This window comes from Delphinapterus leucas, chromosome 17 (genome assembly GCF_059928025.1).
Source record: "Delphinapterus leucas isolate spDelLeu-1000000601 "Yukka" chromosome 17, BTC_Dleu_Yukka2, whole genome shotgun sequence".
NCBI lineage: Eukaryota > Metazoa > Chordata > Mammalia > Artiodactyla > Monodontidae > Delphinapterus > Delphinapterus leucas.
This window is the reverse complement of record NC_143145.1, coordinates 16,490,108-16,514,065: the sequence shown is the minus strand read 5'-3', so window position 1 is coordinate 16,514,065 and position 23,958 is coordinate 16,490,108. Positions and strand designations below refer to the sequence as shown.

The 23,958-nt window shown below is 43.7% G+C and overlaps 1 long non-coding RNA gene across 1 annotated transcript in view; it reads right to left on the bottom strand.

The window, feature by feature from the left end:
* Positions 1-1,909: 1,909 nt before the first annotated feature.
* Positions 1,910-23,958, bottom strand: part of LOC149746915 (uncharacterized) — a 35,246-nt gene continuing 13,197 nt past the window's right edge. The window contains exons 2-4 of the long non-coding RNA XR_016388351.1: positions 23,148-23,307; positions 20,717-20,791; positions 1,910-7,309 (exon numbers count right to left, since the gene is read on the bottom strand). This is a non-coding gene — a long non-coding RNA (uncharacterized LOC149746915). The remainder of the gene's footprint in view (positions 7,310-20,716; positions 20,792-23,147; positions 23,308-23,958) is intronic.

Here is a 23,958-nt window from a genome sequence, read left to right as displayed (position 1 = left end):
AAACTATAAGACACTGATGAAAGAAATTGAAGATGATAAAAACAGATGGAGAGGTATACCATGTTCTTAGATTGGAGGAATCAACTTGCGAAAATGACTATACTACCCAAAGCAATCTACAGATTCCATGCAATCCCTATCAAACTACCAATGGCATTTTTCACAGAACTAGAACAAAAAATTTCACAATTTGTATGGAAACACAAAAGACCCCGAATAGCCAAAACAATCTTGAGAAAGAAAAACAGAGCTGGAGGAATCAGGCTCCCAGAATTCAGACTATACTAAAAAGCTACAGTAATCAAGACAGTATGGTACTGGCACAAAAACAGAAATATAGATCAATGGAACAGGATAGAAAGCCCAGTGATAAACCCACACACATATGGTCAACTTATCTTTGATAAAGGAGGCAAGAATATACAATGGAGAAAGACAGCCTCTTATTAAGTGGTGCTGGGAAAACTGGGAAAAAACTGGGAAAACTGTAAAAAGAATGAAATTAGAACACTCCCTAACACCATACACAAAAATAAACTCAAAATGGATTAAAGACCTAAATGTAAGGCCAGGCACTATCAAACTCTTAGAGGAAAACATAGGCAGAACACTCTATGACATAAATCACAGCAAGATCCTTTTTGACCCACCTCCCAGAGAAATGGAAATAAAAACAAAGATAAACAAATGGGACCTAATGAAACAAAAGCTTTTGCACAGCAAAGGAAACCATAAACAAGATGAAAAGACAACCCTCAGAATGGGAGAAAATATTTGCAAATGAAGCAACTGACAAAGGAGTTATCTCCAAAATTTACAAGCAGCTCATGCAGCTCAATGTCAAGAAAACAAACAACTTAATCCAAAAATGGGCAGAAGGTCTAAATAGATGTTTCTCCAAAGAAGATATACAGATTGCCAACAAACACATGAAAGGATGCTCAACATCTCTAATCATTAGAGAAATGCAAATCAAAACTACAATGAGGTATCACCGCACACTGGTCAGAATGGCCATCATCAAAAAATCTAGAAACAATAAATGCTGGAGAGGGTGTGGAGAAAAGGGAACCCTCTTGCACTGTTGGTGGCACTATGGAGAACAGTATGGAGGTTCCTTAAAAAACTACAAATAGAACTACCATATGACCCAGCAATCCCACTACTGGGCATATACCCTAAGAAAACCATAATTCAAAAAGAGTCATGGACCACAATGTTCATTGCAGCTCTATTTACAATAGCCAGGAGATGGAAGCAACCTAAGTGTCCATCATCAGATAGATGGATAAAGAAGATGTGGCACATATATACAATGGAATATTACTCAGCCATAAAAAGAAACGAAATTGAGTTATTTGTAGTGAAGTAGATGGACCTAGAGTCTGTCACACAGAGTGAAGTAAGTCAGAAAGAGAAAAAAAATACCGTATGCTAACACATATATATGGAATCAAAAAAAAAAAAACAGGTTCTGAAGAACCTAGGGACAGGATAGGAATAAAGACGCAAATGTAGAGAATGGACTTGAGGACACGGGGAGGGGGAAGGGTAAGCTGGGACGAAGTGAGAGAGTGGCATGGACATATACACACTACCAAATGTAAAATAGATAGCTAGTGGGAAGCAGCTGCATAGCACAGGGAGATCAGCTCGGTGCTTTTTGACCACCTAGAGGGGTGGGATAGGGAGGGTGGGAGGGAGAAGCAAGAGGGAAGAGATATGGGGACATATGTATATGTATAGCTGATTCACTTTGTTATAAAGCAGAAAGTAACACACCATTGTAAAGCAATTATACTCCAATATAGATGTTGAAAAAACAGAATGCCATGCTAGTTCTTGCCACCACCCATTTACTCCTGCTGGCTATTTTCCAACCCCAAAGTCTTCAACTTCCCTTCCACCAAGCCACACGCCATTCAAAACTTTATCAAGCATTTACTAGATAAGGTATTATGATGCCAAACCAAGTACTATATTTTTAAAGAAGTGACTTTCAGGGACCTTTGCTCCTAAGTAAGGCGGGGAGGAGTAGAGAGGGTGTTTCAACTTCCCATCCAAGCTCTCCAGTTACAGCAACTAAGAACCTGTCTAAACAACCTATTAAAAACTTGACTCAGTTTTTCAAAGAGCTAGAGCAGGAATTTCCACTGTTGGCATTAAGAAGGGACACGGCTTTTTCTTTAGTCCCCTATCTAGGGGATCATCCTGGCAATTTTTGAGCTGTGTTCTCAGTTCCTATGAGAACTTTGTCTTCTTTATCCCGGATTGCCTTGGTAGTTTACCAACTAATGCTAGTGAGAAGGTATGTCCCTTAAGAGTTAGGAGAAGTTCTGCACTTGGAAAAGCCTGGTTCAAATCCCAGCTTCTCTACTTCCTTGCTGTCCAAAAGAGTATCCTAAACTTGAGAATATGCAGGAGACATTACTGGATATTCTTTCAGCGCAGTGCTGGACTTGACTTTCTACTGACTGGGCAATTTTTATCTCTGTAGGGCCAGAGGTTAACTTGTAAATTTTGATCCAGTAAAGATGCAAATAATTTAACTCTGGTAGAAGAGTTAGTTCCAAGGGTTATAGTTTATGGCTCTGTTGGACATTAACCAGCTTTCTATCTAATCCAGTAACTTTCTGTATTAATTTCCTACTGCTGCTGTAACAATGATCACATCTTAGGGCTTAAGACAACATAAGTTTATCTTATAGTTCTAGAAGTCAGAAGTCCAAAATCAGTCTCACTGGGCTAAACTTGGGTGTCAGCAGGTCTGGGTCCTTCTGGAGGCTCTAGAAGAGAATCTGTTTCCTTTATTTTTCCAGCTTCCAGGGTCGCCTACATTCTGTAGCTTGTGGCCCCTTCTTCCATATTCAGAGCACATCACTCCAACCTCTGCGTCCCTCTGCATCATTCTCACTCTAGCATTTCTGCCTCCCTCTCATAAAAATGCTTGTGATTACATGGGACTTACCCAGATAACCCAGAATAATCTCTCCCTCTAAAATTTCTTCATCACACCTGCAAAGTCTTACTCTCATGTAAGGTCACATATTCACAAGTTCCAGGGATCCAGACATGGATATCTCTGGGGAGACTTATTCAGCCTACCACACTTATATTTATTTGTTAAATCACAAGCATATACCCAAATTCTCTAATGCTCTTTGAATAAGTTTTAACATCTTACTTGTTCCCTCACTAATTAGTGAGTTAAATAAAATCTTTGACATAGGATCATTTAATATTTGCCGGAGAGTCATGATTTACAGTTTTGAAAAGTACACTCAGCATAGCTCTGTGACCCCAAGCAAGTTCCTCAACCTCTCCAAGTCTCAGTTTACATGTCTACCAATGAGGATGAAAATAATACTTAACTTTTGGGGGCTGTTCTTGTAGGGAACAAATGAGACGATATATGTAAAGAAATCGGCCCAATGCCTTGTGCATCTTAAGTCCTCAGTAAATGGTAGATGAGGAGAAGGATGCTTATGGGAACCGGGACAGGAGCTCTACCTTCAGTATCTCTACAGCCCTAAAACCAAAGTGCTGTGCTCAGTGCTCTCTAATTCCCTTCGCAGCTCTCCCTAGCTTTATGACCGGAGCCATCAAATGTCAGATACCTTTATTCAATTTGCAAAACAGCCTCCCCCAAGGTTACACACACCCTGGGCAGCACAACCCCAGCCAGAGCACCCAGGCTGGCAAAGAGGTGCTAGCTAGTTTCCAGTCTCTTCTTGCCCCCCTCCCCAAGATGGGCCTCTTCGTGTCATGTGCAAACTATACAGAAGTCCCCGACTATGATTTCAAAACTAACTGATGATGGCAATTATCGTAGAAAACACTCCACATTGTTTTCTAGACAGAAGCAGAGTGATGTAATGATAACCTGAGCAGAAAGGCAGGACTTGTCTTTGTATTGATTTCATGCCAAAACATGGCAAATTGCATTAGACAATTGCTAGGAAACTTATTAGCGTCAATAATAATATTCTTAACACACACACACACATAATTTCTTCCCAGAACAATGGACGGTCATCATATAACAGCTTAACCAGCCAATATTTCCTCCCCTGCCGTATATAGTGATGGATGAAGCTCTCCATCCAAACGTTGTAACCTGCAGCTACAGAGGCGCTAACCACAGAACTGCTTGAACTCAGGGTCATGTTTATACTGTAAATATGTAAATGTGCCATGTAAATATTTATGCTCACTCTATTTTATTAAAGAAGAAAGAAGAACAAGGCTTAAGATGATTCAAGCAGGCTTCTACCCAAACTGTGGTCTGGATCTGCAGCATCTATGTGACCTGGGAACTTGGCAGAAATGCAGAATCTCAGGCCCCACCCCAGACCTGTTGAATCAGAAGCCATATTTTAAGAAGATCCCTAGGAAATTCAAATGCACATTAAAGTTTGAGAAGCTCGGCCCTAAAAACTTCTGAGTGAGAGCAGTGGGTGGTAACAGCATTCTGAATAAATGTCCCACCATCTCTACAAACCAGTAGGAATATCAGAAATGGCAAGTCACTGTATATTTCTTTCTACAAACATTCATCAGGACCCATTATGTGCCAGACACTATTCCAGGTGCTGATATACAACAACGAAAAAAAAAAAAGAAATGAAAAATCACTGCTCTTGAGGATCAAGTGAATAGTCTATAGCATGTCAGGTGGCAGTAAGGAAAAATTAAAATGAGATATGGAAGGGAAAGTTTTTGCAATTTTAAATAGTATACTCAGCAGGTGATATTTGTGCAAAGACCCAAAGGAAATGAAGAGACAAGTTTTGTGAATATTGACTGGAACAGCATGGTAGGTGAAGGGAACAGCAGATGCTAAGCCCTGAGGAGGAGAAAGTATAGCACGTGTGTACACTGATGAGAATGAGTTGATGTTTGCTTGAGGGAGAGGAAAGAATTGTGATGATGTCCTTGATAAGTGGAAGGAGATGAAATCTAGCACACAAGAGAAGCCAGCCCAAAAGAGGAGCATGAACAGTTCAACCAATAATATTAAGGAAGGCGGATCATATGTGCCCAGATGTGAGTAAACTGCTAGAAGAATTGGTGGGAGTTTTGGAAGTTTCCTCTTGTTTTGTTTAAGATTTCTCCTTGAAATAGGAATCAAGTTTATCCATTGAAAGAGAGGGGAAGGAGAGTCTTAGAGGTATGAGGAGACAGAATAAGGTCTGAAATAGCTGTCTAGAAAAGAGATGCTTGTTAAGCAGCATTGATTCCACCTGTGTGACACATCAGCATCCTTTTCTTCTTCCCCAGTCACATTCAGCGTCAAGTTCAGATTCAAGGAGAGAGCAGAGAGTTGGATTTAACAAGAGATGAGGTTTAGCCAGGCACCTACAATGAAGGAGAAAGGGGCAAATTTGCTGAGGCCATACGCAAGAGAGTGACGATAATGAAGGATCATGGAATTTAAGCTCGATTAAAAGGACATGAGGACACACAAAAGAAATAAGGGACTGTGAAAAAGTAATAGGATCACTGGATTGCAGGTCCCAGTAAAGTCAAGCAAGCATTAGGGTCAGAAACTAGAAGAATTAAACTGGTAAGTTAGATGGTAATAGAGAATGGGGTTCTTGCAACTGGGATTATGGAGAGGGTACAATTAGTGCTGATTCCATGGTCCAGGTTGTGTTACCCAATATGGTAGCCACTAACTACAGGTGGCTATTTAAATTTTAATTATTAAATTTAAAGCTTAAAATCCAGTTCTTTAATTGCACTAGCTACATTTCAAGTACCCAATGGCCACATGTGGCTAGTGGCTTATCAGACAGGACAGATAAAGAGTATTTCCATCAACCCAGACAATTCAATTGGGCAGTACTGTTCTAGGGCGTGACCATGGGAGTTCATGGCTAAGGTAAGATGATGTGCAAGACTACTGGAGGGTCCTGAACTATCTACACAGATACTGAAATCACCAAGAACTGGGACAGGAGTCGTTTTGGAAAGAGTGACAATGAGCCAGGAGCTAAAATCTTCAAAGTGTTAGAGAGAGTAGGGTCCCCCCAAGTGTTACAGGGGGAATTTTGTTTTGCTTTTTTAACGAGGAAACAGTAAAATTGTCTAGAAGGGCCATAAGGGAGCAAACAGGGTACCTACCCCATATCTAGGCCAGTGTGCCCAGAGGACCATGGGAAAGGGCTACAGGGAAAACCGTGCCCTCAGGTGAGATCCAGTCTGTAGGAGGGAGAAGGTGAAGAGACTATTCAAAGAAGATGGTTGAGGATACAGGAGATTCTGCTGGTGGCTGACCACGGGTCCCAGAGTGATAACAAAAGGGTTTCAGGAGACAGGGAGCAGTATGCGATAAGCTCGTGGAAGAGGATGTGCAAAGCTCTATGGGGATGAAGGTCAGAGAGATGACGGGTGTCCTGGGAACCTGGGCTGTGTGTGGGGACTGGTGTAAACAGTGATAACACAGCGAGATTGATCCTGTTGGCCCCAAAGCAATAACTGGGAGAAAGTGTGAGTGCTGAAGGAGAAAGAGGGCTCTTGCCAGCAGCACAAAGAATTCTGGAATATCCCCTTCACTTCCTCCTCAGGTCATATGGAGGCCAGGAAAGGACCCAGAGCTTGGGCACCTCTTGGTTGCTGGCAGTAGGGTAGGAGGCCTGGGAAGGGTGGCCTTCCCCAGAGAACGTGGAGCTCCCTCTTCCCCCCAGCCCCCACCTTTTTGGCTGTGCCCTGTGGCTTGTGAGATCTTAGTACCCTGCCCAGGGATTGAACCCAGGCCCTGGCAGTGAAAGAACTGAGTCCTAACTATTGGACCACCAGGGAATTCCCAACCCTCTTGACTTCTTAAACCTGCAACTAGAAACACCTGAGTGTTGGAACTTCTCTGGAAAAGGAGGCTGCTGGAAGCAGGAACCAAGCTTCAGCGTCCCCCGCAGTAGAAACCTATCTGAGTTCAAATCGTGACTCTGTCACTTACAACCCTGCACCCTGGGGCAAGTCTTTTCACTTCTCTGAGTCTCCATCCCCCTATCTTCAGGCTTCCCTGCTTATCTTTTATACTATGACCTCTACCTAGAAGTCTCCTCTCCCTTTTCCAAGCCAAGGGGATGACTGTGGTCTGCTGCTTGAAGATACACACTTTAACTGTTCAAATAACTGACTGTGTTCATGCATTCCTTCATGTATTCATTCATTTTTTCAAGAAATACTAATAACGAATATTAAGAGAACAAATTGGATAAACGCGGGTTTAAATACAAGTTCCATCACTTACCAGTGGTATGTCCTTAGAAATTCCCTTATCCTCGCCAAGGCTTGGTGTTCTTTCCTGCAAACATAGACATTAACAAAACATTTTTTATAGGGCTGTGCAAGGAATAATAAAATAATCGGGCTAACCCACGCGGTATGTAGTTCAGTGCCCAGCACATAGTAAGAGTTCAATAAATGTTAGTCATTATTAATCACAAATATGTTTTGCCAGGTGCTGTGCTAAGTGCTAGGGATACAATGATAAAAAACAATTTAAACATTATGATTGTAATGCAATTAGACAAGAACTATTCCAAAGAAATTTATATAAGCACTACTGGAACGTAATGAAGGATTTTATCATGCCTTGGGAAGATGAGAAGGTTTCCTGGGGTGATATTTGAAAAGGTCTTCCAATGACTTAGGAGTTTGCCAGATGGAGAAGGGGAAGGATGCCCCAGGGTGAAGGAACAACATGGTGCCTTGAAAGGTGGGGTGTGTCCATGAAACTTCAGGGAACCACAGCGATTGGAACAGGGGGTGCAGAGAAAAGTAGAAAGGAGGTGCAGCTTGAGAGACTCAGGGTCCCCTGTGGGGAGGGCACATTTGGCACGCCAGCCCTTCCAACTTGATCTTATGAGCAGTGGGCAATGGTGTTCAGGTTTTTAGGCAGAAGAGCAACAGGACCAGGATCTTGGCATTCGAAGGGGAAGCAGGTCGGAAGAGGCACAAGACTGAAGAGGGGGGAGACCACTTAAGAGGCTGTTGTAATAATGCAGGTGAGACGTCATAAGAACCTGAACAAGGGTATTGGCAGAGGGGATAGAAAGAAAACTACGGATGGGCAAGGCGGGTCACAGGACTAAGGGATGTGTCAGGCTGGATGTGGGGTAGGAAGATGAGAGATTCATTCACCATCAGCCTAGTAAACTCACACAGCTGTGGACTGCTATGGTGGAGATTTAAAATGTTTTAGCACGAGAGGTCCCCAAGTCTAGGGCAGCTCAAAAGTTACTTTGAAGTATATCTTCTTTAACTCCCTGAGGAACACTTGAGCATTTCCTGGCAATCATGTAAGAGCAAAGCAAATAGTCACTCATTGTTCTCAGAAAAGACATTAAGACTATGTATCTATAATGCAAATAGAGCATCGTATTGCTATAATGTTAACCATTGTGCAATTTGTGGGCTGCAAGAGATATAAAACAAAGGATAAGAGACTTAGCAGAGGGAAGGCTCTACTTCATGGAGGACCTCATTTCTGAGCTGGGTCTTAAAGGGTGAGCACATTTTTCAAGGGTAGAGATGGGCACTCCAAGAGGGGGATATGCCTGAGCTGAGACAGGTGAGCAGGAAAGTATGACTCAGGTGTGTTCTGAGAGCCCCTCGTACTGTGAGATGCTCTGGCATTAAAGGACCCATGGTCAAGTAAACCTGGAGATGCAACCTGCTATATAGCACCTCCCCTTGGGCATTGACAATACTCTAAGTATCATAAAGGTCCCGAGAAGGCCTGCAGCTTAAAATAATTTGTATAGTGACACAAAGCAAATCTGTGGCTGCCTGGGGCTGGAGGTGGAGATAGGAGGACTGACTACGAAGGGACACAGGGAAACATTCTGGGGTAAGGGACATATTCTATACCTTGATTGGGATAGTGGGAAACATGGATGTACACATATGTCTGAATTCATTGAACAGTAAAATGGATAGCTAGTGGGAAGCAGCTGCATAGCGCAGGGAGATCAGCTCGATGCTTTGTGATGACCTAGAGGGGTGGGATAGGGAGGGTGGGAGGGAGACGCAAGAGGGAGTGGATATGGGGATATATGTATACGCATAGCTCATTCACTTTGTTGTACAGAAACTAACACAACATTGTAAATCAATTATACTCCAGTAAAGATATAAAAATTCATTGAACAGTACACATAATGTATATTTTGCTGTGTGTAAATTATATCTCATTTAATGTAATTAGTAATTATAATAATTTGGTTTTTATTTGACTTTGGAGAATTTTTTTCATGAATATCCCAAAGGCTCATTTCTTGAAACACCATCTGAGAAGCAGAAGTTAGCTTCCTATGGCCACTGTAACAAATTACCACAAACGTAATGGCTAAAGATAACATACATTTATTCTCCTACAGTTTCTGCAGGTCACAAGTCTGAAATGGGTGTCACTTGGCTAAAATCAAGGTGTGGCAGGGCTGTGTGCTTTCTGAAGGCTCCAGAAAAGAAGCTGTTTCCTTGTCTTTTCCAGCTTCCAGAGGCTCACGGCCCCTTTCATCTTCAAAGTCAGCAATCACATCACTCCAACCTATACTTTCATCCTCAAATCTCCTAATCTGACACTTCTATTTCCCTCTCTCGCTCACAAGACTCTTGGGATTGATTGCATTAGTTCCACTCAAATAATCCAGGATAACCTCCCCATTTCAAGATGCTCATTGAATCACATCTGCAAAGTCCCTTTTGCCATATTAGGCAATAGGCACAGGTTCCAGGGATTACGACATGCACATCTTGAGGGTGGGGGGGTATCATTCTGCTTACCACACTAGTTTTTAATGTAAAATAAGAGGAGAGAATAATAAGCCTGAAAATGAAGGCTGAGGCCAGGTCAGGCTCAAGGATGTGGAGTTTCCCAGGTAAGCAACAGGCAGCACATACTCACCGTTGAATTGAAGCACTCACATGTTTTAAAATATGAAAGCTAATATAGGGTATTAAGTAAAAATTTTCCACTGTTCCCCAGCCATCCAGTTTCCCTCTCTGGAGCCAACAATAGTGACTTACCACTTTTTTATGCATTATTCCAGAAATAATCCATACCCATATTTTTTTTACACAAATAGTAGCAGAGTATAAAAAATTGTTCTGGTAACTTGCCATTTTCCCCCAAAGAATATAACTTGCACATCATACCATAGTAGAACAAAAAGAGCCTTGGTATAACCCCCTCCCCTTGAGTATGGGCGGGGCCTGTGACTTGCTTCTAATCAATAGAATACAGCAAAGTGATGGGGTGTCACCTCCATGGTTACATAAGACTCCAACTCAGCACACTGGACTGAGAGACCTTCCTCACTGACTTGATAAAGTAACTGGCCATGAGAAAGCCCATGAGAAGAGGAACTGCAGGCGGCCTCTAGGACCTGCAGGTGGAATCCAGCCAATAGCCAGCCAGAACCAGGGCCCACAGTCTTACCATGGTAAGAAAGTGAATTCTTCCAACAAACTCAATGAGATTGCAAGCAGCTTTCCCCCCAGTCAAGTTTCCGGATGAGAACACAGCTCAGTGAACCTCTTGACTGCACCTTATAAGACTCTGAGCAGGGAGCCAGCTAAGCCACGCCTGGACTTCTGACCCACAGAAAGTGTGACATCAAAATGTGGGTTGTCTTAAGCCTCTAAATTCACAGTACTTTGTTACACAGCCATAGAAAACTAATAAATCCCCCCAGTAGACTGTAAGCTCCATGTGGGCAGAAACCGCATCCATAGTGTATCCCCCATCGTATCCCCAGCACCTCACACTGTGCTCAACAAATATTGGGTTGGCCAAAAAGTTCCATTGCAGAAAAACCCAAACGAACTTTTTGGCCAACCCAATATTTGTTGAATGAATGAATGTGCATCATCTCTACAATATTTACAACGACTCCACAAGGAGGATTAGTTTTATACAAGTATTGCTAAGACAGAGAGAAGATAAGCAACACAGCCAAGATTCACAAAGAGAAAAGATGGGACTTGAACTAGCAACTCCTAGGACCAAACCCCAAGTTCATTCACTAACATCACAGCTGTAAGAACAGTGCAGGCTTTCCGCCGGGACAGAGCCAGTGGGAGCCTCCACAAATAACTGTCCCTAGCATATACCTATGGCAGACATCACTAATCAATCCCAAATGCTTTCAGCCTGAGTCCACTGCAAACCTTCTTGACTCAGCATTTCAGTAGCCACAAGCAATTGATCAGAGCTGACTCAGGAGAGGATGACTATCACCTAAGCTCTAAGCTCCTAGGTGGTATCTATTTCTCCATGCAACTAAATTTGGGCTCCGTTCCCAGAAATGTATGGGAAAGAATATAAAAGAAACAAAAGTCTGAGCATAGGGAGAAGTGGTACCCAGGAAAGAAAAGACAAGGAAAGAGATTGTAGATGGGGGTGGGGGAGACAATGTAGAACCTTCCCTGTAGAGGAAAGCCTACAACATTTCAGGACAGGAAATTCCACTGATGATACACGCTACAGCTGGATTCTCTTACGGCTAAATTCCCCGGGTCAGCTGATGGAGGCTTCCTTGTACAGTACTTGGATTCTGCAAGTAGAATCCTTTTTTATTATTATCATTGCCATAGCATCCCAGCTGATGACTGCACCAGGGGTGCAATGGAATGAGCATTTGCCATGGCTGATATTTTTATTGTTTTGACAATTAAGGTGTATGCTTGCCTGAGGGGGCTGCAATTTTGGTATTTTAAACATTAATATCCAGAAAGGAAATGTAGCTTTTCAAACAAGGAGTACCTATGCTGCTATAAAGCTGATAAAGCCTTAAAGTTAAAAACAAAAAAGATTGAAAAGTGAGGAAAACAGTCAATGAATTAGTTGTTTGGTTGTGACTTCTTTGTTTGTTAATAAATTGATAAAAATCCACTTTCCTGTAGGCATTAAATAGACCAGGGTTGCCAAATATACTGTGCTGACAATACCACCTCCTATGCCCATGGCAGGCATTACTAATTACTCACATCATTCTTTCCTCCCTAGTCCCAGCTTGGTCTTGGAAACCTTTCCAATATGGAGCTCCACGCAACCAATAACAATCTATCATTTTGGATCTCAAGGCAAAACTGCTTGCCATCCAAGATTATAGGCACAGCCCCAACTCAGAAATTATCAAGCAAAAAGCACTATAGTGACAATCAAAAGCACAGACCCTGGACTCAGAGTGCCTAGATCTGAAGCCCACCTCTGCTATGCACAGCCATGCCATGCCTCAGTTTTTCCACCTGTAAAATGGGTAAGAATAACAGCAATCACCCCACGGAGCTACAGTGATGATTAAATGAGTTAAATATGTGCAGATCTTGGAAGAGTGCCTTGCAAATATAAGCATTGTCTACTCTTTCTTATATTTTGATTCCCTTTGTTCTCTGTGCAAAATCTAACTCTCCCACTGGACTGCAAGGTAGGTACCATGTTTTAGTCTTCTTTGAATCCCCAGCACTTAATACACAATAGGTGCTGAGTCAGTATTTGTTAAACTGTTGAATCAAACTCTTCCAGACAGACTGGGAGACTCACTATTCCTCCCCCCAGTACCTTGCACATTTCTGCCTCCTGTCTCTCCCATTGTTTCCCATCCCCCATCCTCCATCTCTTTAAGTCTCCTCTTCATCGTCATCCTTATTCCACTCTCCCCACACAATCCCACCCCACCGGATTCCTACCCATCCTTCAGAACCTGCCCAGCTGGAATAGTCATTAATCTGTTCACCAAATATTCCCAGCTCTCTGCCTTGTGGGTACATAGTAGAATTTTACTTCCTGCCCTGCCCCCTGTGGTTGGGTGGGACCATATTAAAAGTCTGGTTCATGAGAACAGAATTTGACTGCTGGTGTGAGACCCTCCCAACCTCAGATCTGCTTCCTCCCGTCACAAAAATCAGTGATGTTCCAACCTGCAGCTGTCCCATCTGTCTGGTTTGGAGTGAAAACTGGGTGGAGCAGAGCCACTAACTGACCCATGATGAACCAATAGCACGAATGAGAAATGAATCTTTGTTTTTTAAGCCACTGAAATCTGGTTGTTGTTTCTCCAACATCACCTGCATCCAGCCTGCTCCAGATACCCTGACGCACAATAATGTCTTCAAAAGGTCAGGGAAAAAATCTCATTCATTTTTATCCTAACATAGTGTCTTGCACAAAGTAAGTGCTCATAAATGACTGTTGAATAAATGATCAGTCATTAATCTCTGAGCCTCGATTTGCCCAATCTGTGAAACAGGATAATAAATTTCTTGCTCTTTTACTTTTCCAGGCTCTTAGGGGGCTAGAATGGAATTATGTGTAAGAAAGTGGTTGTGAACCATAAAACGATTAACACACCTCAAGCATTATTATTAGATGATAAACCATTCATTCATTCAGAATTCATTCTCAGGTACTATCCTAGTACCTGAGACAATTAACACGTGAACACAATTCTTGAGTTCTGTTGCTGTTCTTAAGCTCAGGAATAATTACAGCTATTGAATGGGCAATACATGCCAGGCACTGTGCTGGGTGCTTGTCACACCATTGTCACTTATAATCCTCAAGGAGTCACAGGAGATGGGTACCATATGCCTATTTTACAGAGAGCAAAACTGAGGTTCAAAAGGGTTAAGTAACTGGCCCAAGGTCAAATCGCTAAAAAGTGGCAGAGTTGGGAGCTTAGTCAATAACCCCAAGTATTTGGACTCCTTTGGGAATATAAATGCAAGTATTTGGAATCAAAGCCATTAGCCACAGCTCTATTCTACCTCCCATGGAAGGTGTGAATTAAACACTCTTTGAACTGGGCAGGCAGGAGCGCTGCAAGCCCGGGAGTCCTTACTATGACCACCCAAGTGACAGCAGAGATACTACATAAAGCAGGCTGCCCAGACACACATCTTCCCTGAGTGACACAGGCTGAGCGGGTGCCGGGTGTTTTAAAATTTAAAATACACATCCATGTAGACGCATCCACTCCCAAGAGCAAAAGCCAAAAAAACCAAAAAACAAAAGAAGGAAGCATTTATTTCTTACTTTAGAAAAGTTTATGCCATTAAAAGCATTTTTTTTTTTTTTTTTTTTTTTTTTTTTTTTTGCGGTACGCGGGCCTCTCACTGTTGTGGCCTCTCCCGTTGCGCAGCACAGGCTCTGGACGCGCAGGCTCAGCGGCCATGGCTCACGGGCCCAGCCACTCCGCAGCATGTGGGATCCTCCCGGACCGGGGCACGAACTCGTGTCCCCCGCATCGGCAGACAGACTCTCAAACACTGTGCCACCAGGGAAGCCCATTAAAAGCATTTTAAATAGTGTCAGCCTCATGAGCGTCTGACCAGTGCAGTCACAGAGGGCTGGGCACTCAGAAGGCCCCATGCCTGGGGTCTCAGGCTCTGAAGTCACCATCTTGAAATTATCAAACTTTCCCTTCGCATTTGTGTTTTGTAAGTGAAGCCGGAAGGGACAGTGGATCTTGCTTCAGAGGCCTAGAGCCTTACCCCACACACAAACCCAACTCCTGCCACACCCTGCTTCCCAAGGGAGGACTCTCAGCAAACCACCTGTTCCAGACCCCCTTCCCTGTCCCCTCCTGAGCACAGGCATGGAGGTCAGGGCAGGGGCGGCGCGTGGGGCAGGGTGCTAGAACTGAAATCCCTCGCCTACATTTGCCAACTGGATGATCATATACAGTCGGCAAATGTTGTAATGGGCATATTGTTTAACCTCTCTAAGCCTCCATTTCCTCATCTGTAAAATGAAGATAAAAACAATACCTGTTTCATAAAATTAAGAATTAGGGGCTTCCCTGGTGGCACAGTGGTTGAGAGTCCACCTGCCGATGCAGGGAACACGGGTTCGTGGCCCGGTCCGGGAAGATCCCACATGCCGTGGGGTGGCTGGGCCTGTGAGCCGTGGCCACTGAGCCTGCGCGTCCGGAGCCTGTGCTCTGCAACGCAAGAGGCCACAACAGTGAGAGGCCTGCGTACCACAAAACAAAAACAAACAAAAAGAAAGAATTAAATGTGAAGACCCTTGTAGAGCATTTAGCACAGTGCCTGACACACAGCAGCAGCTCAATAAATGGCAGGTGTTACATTCTTACAACCAGCTGGGACACTGGTTGTGTGATCCCAGGTCACAGAAGAAGACAAGGTCCTGCACCCTGGATGCTCCTGAGCGGGAGAGGCCGTACGCAAACCTACAGCGGCCAGATTCCAAAACCCAGGTGGTTGACCACTGCCACTCCCGGAACAGGGCCTCTTTTGGCGGCTCGAGGTCCCACCCCAGGCCTGCTTCTGAGGTTTTTAAATCACGGCCCTGTGAACTTGGGATCTGTCCGGACCTCACAGCTCTCAAAGTCCTGGCAGTGATCAAGGCAGCCCTACCAGGTAGCAACCGTGACCACCATCATGCATGAGGCGCGAGAGACCGCTCATGTCTGTTTAACTTCCCTTCCACTGAGCCTCATGCCTTGCCATGCCCAGACAGGAACTTAACAAGCTCTTTTGATGAAAATCTACGTAGCTGATAAAGTTATTCTGTACCTACCTAATGTTTGATGGTGACACCGAGCAACCGGGGACAAGCAGCAAGAATAACATAGTAAACGCTCAATGGAAACTAAGGGCAAAGGGGAGAAAGTGGAAAAGGCAGGCCACGCAACGACTAAATGTTTGAAACCAAGGCTTTGATGCTTTTGAAACGGAGTCCAGGAAAATTGCTGTAGCCCCTGTAGCCAGTTGGAGGACTATTCCCCCCGCACTGCTGAACTGTTTGGGAGCCTCCAACTGCTACTCTCCCAGGTTGGGAACAGAGCCCTGAAGCCTGGGAGGCAGGGTGTGTGTCAGTCAATCCCGGAGCTGGCAGGACCCTGGGCCTTGCGTGGAGTCCAGGCCCATCTCTGACACAGGGGGGAGTGCAGAGACAGGAGTGGGCGTTTGCTGACAAGCAGCTTCATGGGAAAGCTTGCCTCGGCATTTCTCTGTGCTGAATCAGGGAGAAAAGTCGGGCAGAGCGCCTACGGGGTTCAACTGAGAGAGAAAAAACAGAGCCTGAGGTGGGGCAGCAAACACAGCACGAAGCAGTACGAGCAACAGCAGAATTCTCATCACCGGAAGGCCTACTGAGTGCTTTCCACGGCTCCCTCTTTGCCCTCATCACAGCCCGCTGGGGTAAGGAAACCTCTTGGGGAACTATGATTCTCTCTGGCACATGAAGAAACTGAAACTGGGGTTAAGAGACATCGAGAGCTACACAGCTAACTAGCGGTTACAGTGGAATTCAAGCTCACGTCTGACAAGAGCCGAATCTATGCACGTCTGATCCATAGCCCTAGCCCTCCCCTGGGACAGTGTGCCTCACCCTGCCCTCGCCTTCTTCTCCTCCAGAGGTTAGGGAAAACCAGACAGACAGGACACAAAGCAGATGTGGAGAGTGGCATGCACCTCTCAGACAGCCTGGCCCCAAATGCGGGAGACTGGGTGGGTCTTGTTCAGCCTCGCGTGGGGCAATCTTACACCTGCCCATCCAGATGGAGAGAGAACAACCCAGACCTCCCCATTCCTCCCTAAGTATGTCATACAGAGCAGCACTCTTCAATAAAAACATAGCCCCAGGTACATCTTGTAATTACAACTTTCTAGTAACCACAGTTTTAAAAGTAAAAACAAAGAGCTGAAGTTAATATGTTTTATTTAACCCAGCCATCTAAAATAGTATTGTTTCAGTATATAATCAACATACAAAATTACTGAGATAGCATATGTTCTATCTTTTCTTACTAAGTCTTTGAAATCCAGATGCACTTTACGCTTGCCCCACACCGCCACTTGGACCAGCCTAGTCACACGTGGCTGGTGGCTACTGTCTTGGATAGGATACCAAAATACCCAAATGAACACCACCTCGCTCTACATGATGAAAAGGCTTTTGTTCATTATCATTGATTTTTTTGATGTACAGTTCTATGAATTTTAACACATGTATAGATTAATGTAACCACCACCATAACTGGACTATAGAGCTCTTCCATCACCCCCAAAGGACTCCTTGGCGCTATCTCTCTACTATCACACCGTCCACCCTCCCCTAATCTTTGCGCAAATGGAATCGTACAGTACGTAACCTTCTAATACTGGCTTCTTTTACTCAGCATAATGCCTTTGAGACTCTTTTACTCAGCATAATGCCTTTGAGACTCATCCAAATTTGTTATGTGCATCAGTAGTTCATTCCTATTTATTGTTGTTTTATTACATTGTATGGATGTACCACAGTTTGTATATCCATTCAATGGCTGAAAGACCTTTGAGTTGTTTCTAGTTTGGGATGATTATGGTGAGAGTTGTTATAAATACGTGTAGAGGTTTTATGTGAACGAGTTTTCATTTCATTTCTCAGGAGTGAGATTGTTGGGTTATGTGGTAAGCGCATGTTTAGCTTCATAAGAAACTCTCAAAATGTCTTCCAGAGAAGTTGAACCATTTTTTATTCCCACCAACAATGTGGAAGGGTTCCAGTTGCTCTGCATCCTTATCAGCACTTGGTATTGTCAGTATTTTTATTTAGCTATTCTGATACATATGTAGTTGTATCTCATTATACTTTTAATTTGTTTTTCCCTAATGATTAATGATACTGAGCATCTTTTAATGTGCTTCTTTGCCTTCCCTATGTCTTCTTTGGTTATATGTCTGTTTAAATCTTTTGCCTATTTTTAAATTAGACTGTATGCTTTAAAAGTTTTATATATTCTAGATACAAGTCCTTTGTCGGATATTTGATATGCAAAATATTTTCTCCCAGTCTCTAGGTTTTTTTCTCATTTTCTTAACATTGTCTTTCACAGAGTAAAAGTTTTGATGATGTCCAATTTATCAATTTTTTTATCAAAGTGCAATTCACTTTGATAAAATTACACTTTTGTTAACATTAGTAAGAACTCTTTTGCCTAACTCCAGGTCATGGACATTTTCTCATGTTAAGTTTTTGAACAATAAATCACACATTTAACACCCAAGGAGTTGGACCTATGTAAAGAAGTTCAGCTGTGAGTTTTAGTTGTGAAAATCCCCATTGTTCTGTGTAAGCATTCACTCATTCCCTCCACAGACATTTAATAAGTGGAAAGTCATCACCAGTAAAACAAAGATGATTACAATTTGGTCCACAATCGTAGCTGCCACTAATTGAGGGTCTAGGCCAGTGGCCATGTAAATATTATCTATACCCTCCAATCTGGCATTACCATCCTTGTTTCCCAGAAGAGGAACCTGAAGCTTAGAAAAGTTAAGCAATTTTCTCATCACACAGGCAGGAAGTAGTGGAGTTGGGGTTCTCCAAAGCCCTCAGGTATGGGAGTGTTCTTTGGTTTCTAGGAACAGGAAACAGTTCAATCTACCTGAGGGGTAAAAAAACAGAGAAGGGGTCCACAGGTATTTCACAGGATCAACCCTATGGCTGAACAACCATATCTTGGAAGGAAAAAAGTCAAGGGAGTACAAAGATCTAGCTAGCAAGAAAAATAGAGATGTTAACTTCCAGACACCCCCTTTGAATGAAACATCTTCAACAATTTTCAGCCCTTGCTTGTGCTCTCTCTAGGTTCAAGTTCCTGGAGCAATCATCTGGTTGACCATCGTAGGTCATGTGAACATCTTTTGACCAAGGGATGATGGAACCTTCATTGACAGCCCCACCAAGACTATGTCCAATTAGGGGCATAGTCTCCTTTCCTTGTTGAATGGAATATCAGGTGTTATTACTGGAGGGAAATGAGAAGAATTGATCTTGGGACGACTAAAAAAACCATAGATGCTCACTAATGCAATGACTTCCGAAATTTTTTTTTTTCTTCCGAAATTTTTTACCATAATCCATGTTAAGAAATCTATTTCACCAACATGCAAGTGTACGCACATATGACTGAAAGGAAATTTTCATACAACAGTATGCGCCCTTACAATGTGCAGTAGAGTCTGACAGGTCACACTCATTTCCTTTCTTTTTTTTTTTTTTTTTTTTTTTTGCCGTACGCGGGCCTCTCACTGTTGTGGCCTCTCCTGTTGCGGAGCACAGTCTCCGGACACGCAGGCTCATCGGCCATGGCTCACGGGCCCAGCCGCTCCACGGCATGCGGGATCCTCCCGGGCCGGGGCACGAACCCGTGTCCCCTGCATCAGCAGGTGGACTCTCAACCACTGCGCCACCAGGGAAGCCCTCCTTTCATTTTTAAAAAATGGATTTTATAAGTACCTTATGGGTCAGAACCTGCAGATTGAAAAGGACTGCCCTTGCCATGATTTCCTTCCTCTCCCTATCCATGAAGACTCCAGAAGGAAAGACGTGTGAAACAGTGAAGGCATAAAGTGGTGAGCTCTATAATGTCTCTCCAGAGAATATTAACCCATCCATCTCACCAGACGGATGTGTGAACAGAGATGTAAAACTCCTGTGAATAAGAAAAGGCTGACAAAAGATGCATGTTTTCCCATAGAATCAGACCCTGAGACAAAGATGGGGGTCCAAGTAGCTTATTTGTGAAGTGATCCCAGGAAGGACAAGGAGGGAGTGGGAAAGTGAGATGGGGAAGCGAGGAAGGCCAGCAAAGGCTTCATGATGAGGGTGTTGTCACTGGGCATCTGGGACTCGGTCACACAGCAGACCTTCTGAGAAACTGTGCAGAACATGCTTCAGGACTGTCCCACCGAAGGGCAGGGAGGATGGGGTGTTCATCCACGAACTGCATCCTTCCACGGGAACGTGTCCCCAAAGCCATTAATTTCCCAATACATCCTTCTTGCTACCAAGTGAGGGCCAAGCTCCCATGGCCCGAGAACACCCTCAGGCAGAAAAATGCAGAAGGATTTGGGCTGTATGGGAATTGTATGCAGATAACCTCCAGGTGGGTCAGGAGTCAGGTCCAATGGGACAGGAATAGAAGCAGCACTGAGTATAGAGTAGCAAACCCTTAATTAGCAGCGCCGGAGGGCTGTAGGTCTCACCCCAGGCTGCACACTGTCATCTGAGGAGGTCTTAAAGAGTACTGATTCCCCATGGAGGATGGGGTGGATCTCCGACATCAACATATTTTTTAAATTCTGCAGAGTCTAATGTGCAGGAAGTATAAGATGGAATAGGAAGGAAGAAATAACATTTCTTGTGGTTTGGTGTTTGGGTTGTTTTTGTTTTTGAGGTAACCTTTGTGTCTTATTTAATTCTCTCAACCATGCTATACGTTACATATTACTATACCCATCTCAAAGGTGGGAAAACTGAGGCTGAAGGAAATCAAGTAACTCACCCAAGCTTCCATTGTTATAAGCAAAAGGACCAAGCTCACCATCCAAGACTGAATCCATGACTCTTTCTACTCCACCACGCTATATCTCCCAAGGAAAATTTTAATAAAATTGATGGTGAAAGGAAGGGGGCAGGAAAAAAAAATTGAAAGCAAGAGTGTCAAGGCTGTCTTAGGTAAGGCATGGAGGGAAGGGCTCTGGAGGCAGCAAGAAACCCTGGATAGCCAAGGCTGTTCCCAGCACCAAGAGAAATGAGGCAAAGCCACCAAAGGGGGATAGATTACCAGCTAACCCTGCCCTGTCCTAGTGTTCCCTAAAGCTAGCCCTGCTCTCAAGGTCTTGCATCAAAGGTAACTCAATGGGCCATTTTCCCATCAGACCCTGAATTGTGACTCGGCACGTCCCAGCCTACCTGCTCCTGTTTGAGAGCCTCTCAGCATGATTGATCTTCCTCTTCTCCGTGGCCTCCAGGCTGGCTATATTCAGCCTAGAGAAGAAACCAACAACACAACAACCAGTCTTTCCTCGTTTCTGCAACTGATTTCTCTCTTCTCTGCATCTGCCTGGCTCTCCAAGCTCAGCAGCCCATCTGGTTGAAGGGATATCCTGCTGTTTACAGCCTCCTCTGGGACTGCTGGAAGATAGGAGAAGCCCTAGCCATTTCTGCTCCATGTGTCTGTGCCATGAAACTGAATTTTATTTAAGCATCACATTTGGGGAAGGAAAAGGAACTTCAGCCTTTGCTTTCTTGATAGTATCTTTCGGCAACAACAAGATGCCTAATCCATTCAGGCAATCCTCAAAAAGAAAAATTCAAAACTAAAATCTCCCGAGCAGGCTGTGCTTCCAAAGTCCAAGAGAATCTTTCAGTGAATATTGGAATACTGTAGAGCTGGAAGGGACCCTAGAGATCATCTCTTACGAAGGGAAGCTGAAGGCCCCAGTGGAGGAGTGACTTGCCCGATACCATGGCAACGGGGGTGCTTTGACCTCTTCTCCCCAGATGATGTTCTACTGGGCAAGGACTGCAAACTGAGGAAAGACAGGAAGCAGCATGCTGAAGGTGGTGATCCATGTTGAGAAATGTACATATTTCACCATCATGTGAGTATATACACACATGACTGAAATGTATATACAGAAAAGTAGGGCTGAAGCCAAGGAAAATAGTGGATTTAAAACCTGCAGTCTTCGCCCCAACTGTGAAGAAAACAAAGTGGTCTTCGCTATTTACCCAGCCATCCCTCCCAAGTTGACTAATCCCAGGGCCACCATATTGCATAACTCCAGAAGCCCCAACTCACACTGTCCCGTTAATTCGTATTTTAGAAAGGCAGAAGAGCAAGAACGCAAATGTTAGCTATTACTTTTCTTGCTCTTCATTAACAGCAGGAACTGAGCCATTCATTGATAACTACAGGACTCATTAAAAACAAATAGCAACTGGAAAAACACCCCAGGAAATACGGTTTTCAAGATTCAAAAGAATGAATCTATAAAAGCAAGTTAATCACAAAGATTGCTAAAAGCGAGGCCATTCAGAAGGATCTGACTTAAGCACTCACAAAGGTGGTAGGCATTGTTCTCAGTGCTTTGTGTATGTAAAGTTTCACCACAGCCAGATGACATAGGCAGTATTATTTATCTCCCATTTTACCGATGAGGAAACTGAGATGTAGATGCAAGTCACATAGCTAGGAAGTGGCAAGGGGATTCAAAGGCAGCAACCTTGCTCCCAATACTGTGTGCTTGACTACTTACAACATCACCCCTTTTGTAAGAGCCAGTTAATCAAGGTTACCTTCATGACATTTTTTTTTCTTAAATTCCATATATATGTGTTAGCACACGGTATTTGTCTTTCTCTTTCTGACTTACTTCACTCTGTATGACAGACTCTAGGTCCATCCACCTCACTACAAATAACTCAATTTCATTTCTTTTTATGGCTGAGCAATATTCCATTGTATATATGTGCCACATCTTCTTTATCCATCTATCTGATGATGGACACTTAGGTTGCTTCCATCTCCTGGCTATTGTAAATAGAGCTGCAATGAACATTTTGGTACATGACTCTTTCTGAATTATGGTTTTCTCAGGGTATATGCCCAGTAGCGGGATTGCTGGGTCATATGGTAGTTCTATTTGTAGTTTTTTAAGGAAGCTCCATACTGTTCTCCATAGTGGCTGTACCAATTCACATTCCCACCAGCAGTGCAAGAGGGTTCCCTTTTCTCCACACCCCTCCAGCATTTATTGTTTCTAGACTTTTTGATGATGGCCATTCTGACCAGTGTGAGATGATATCTCATTGTAGTTTTGATTTGCATTTCTCTAATGATTACTGATGTTGAGCATTCTTTCATGTGTTTGTTGGCAGTCTGTATATCTTTGGAGAAATGTCTATTTAGGTCTTCTGCCCATTTTTGGATTGGGTTGTTTGTTTGTTATTGAGCTGCATGAGCTGCTTGTAAATTTTGGAGAACCTAGGGCTAAGACGGGAATAAAGACACAGACCTACTAGAGAATGGACTTGAGGACACGGGGAGGGGGAAGGGGAAGCTGGGATGAAGTGAGAGAGTGGCATGGACATATATACACTACCAAACATAAAATAGATAGCTAGTGGGAAGCAGCCGCATAGCACAGGGAGATCAGCTCCGTGCTTTGTGACCACCTAGAGGGGTGGGATAGGGAGGGTGGGAGACGCAAGAGGCAAGAGATATGGGAACATATGTATATGTATAACTGAGTCACTTTGTTATACAGCAGAAACTAACACACCATTGTAAAGCAATTATACTCCAATAAAGATGTAAAAAAAAAAAAATCAAGGTTACCTGCTTGTTAGAGCAGCGGGGGCAGTTGAATCCTGCCACGTTTCGCTCACATCACTGCAGGTGGCCTGCATGAAGTCTGCAGTGGGGGGACAGTGAGGAAGTGATCTTGCTCCAATGTTGTAGGGAGGCGACAGAGACAGCCACAGCTCTGCTTTGAAATCTACAAAGGATCAATGACGTCATCAGGCACATGTCTGGACAAGAGTCCTAGCACCCCCAAGCAATCACCATGGGAGCTCAGAGGGAGGCTCTGGGCCACTGGGAGCTCCTCCCCAGCCCCCAAGCCCAACCCTCCTTTGGGAATGTGGAGTAAAAAAAGGGAGAAAAAAATGCTTTAAGCCCCTCCTCCGTAGGCCAACAACAAACATATTCAGAGTAACTTTGAGACCCCCTCCAGCCCTCCCAACCAATAGAGAGAGACTTTTTAATTCACCCCACTTTGCAACCTTGAGCAATTTACCTCAGGTCTCTGAGCCTCAGTTTCTTCATCTCTATAGACCCACCATATACACATGAGTAAGCGTTACACTGAGGGAATTCCCTGGCAGTCCAGTGGTCAGGACTCCGATTTCACTGCCGAGGGCCCGGGGTTCAACCCCTGGTCAAGGAACTAAGGACCCACAAGCCACATGGCACAGCCAAAAAAATAATTAAATTGAGATGAATGGTGAAAAGGGCTTAGCACAATGCTTGCCACCTGGCAGAAGACCAGTAAATGAAGCAATAAAATGACAGTTTCCTTCTGCCCTTTTGGGATTAAAAGAACACAATTCGGTTCCTAACCAATATTCATTCTTCTTCTTTACCAAAA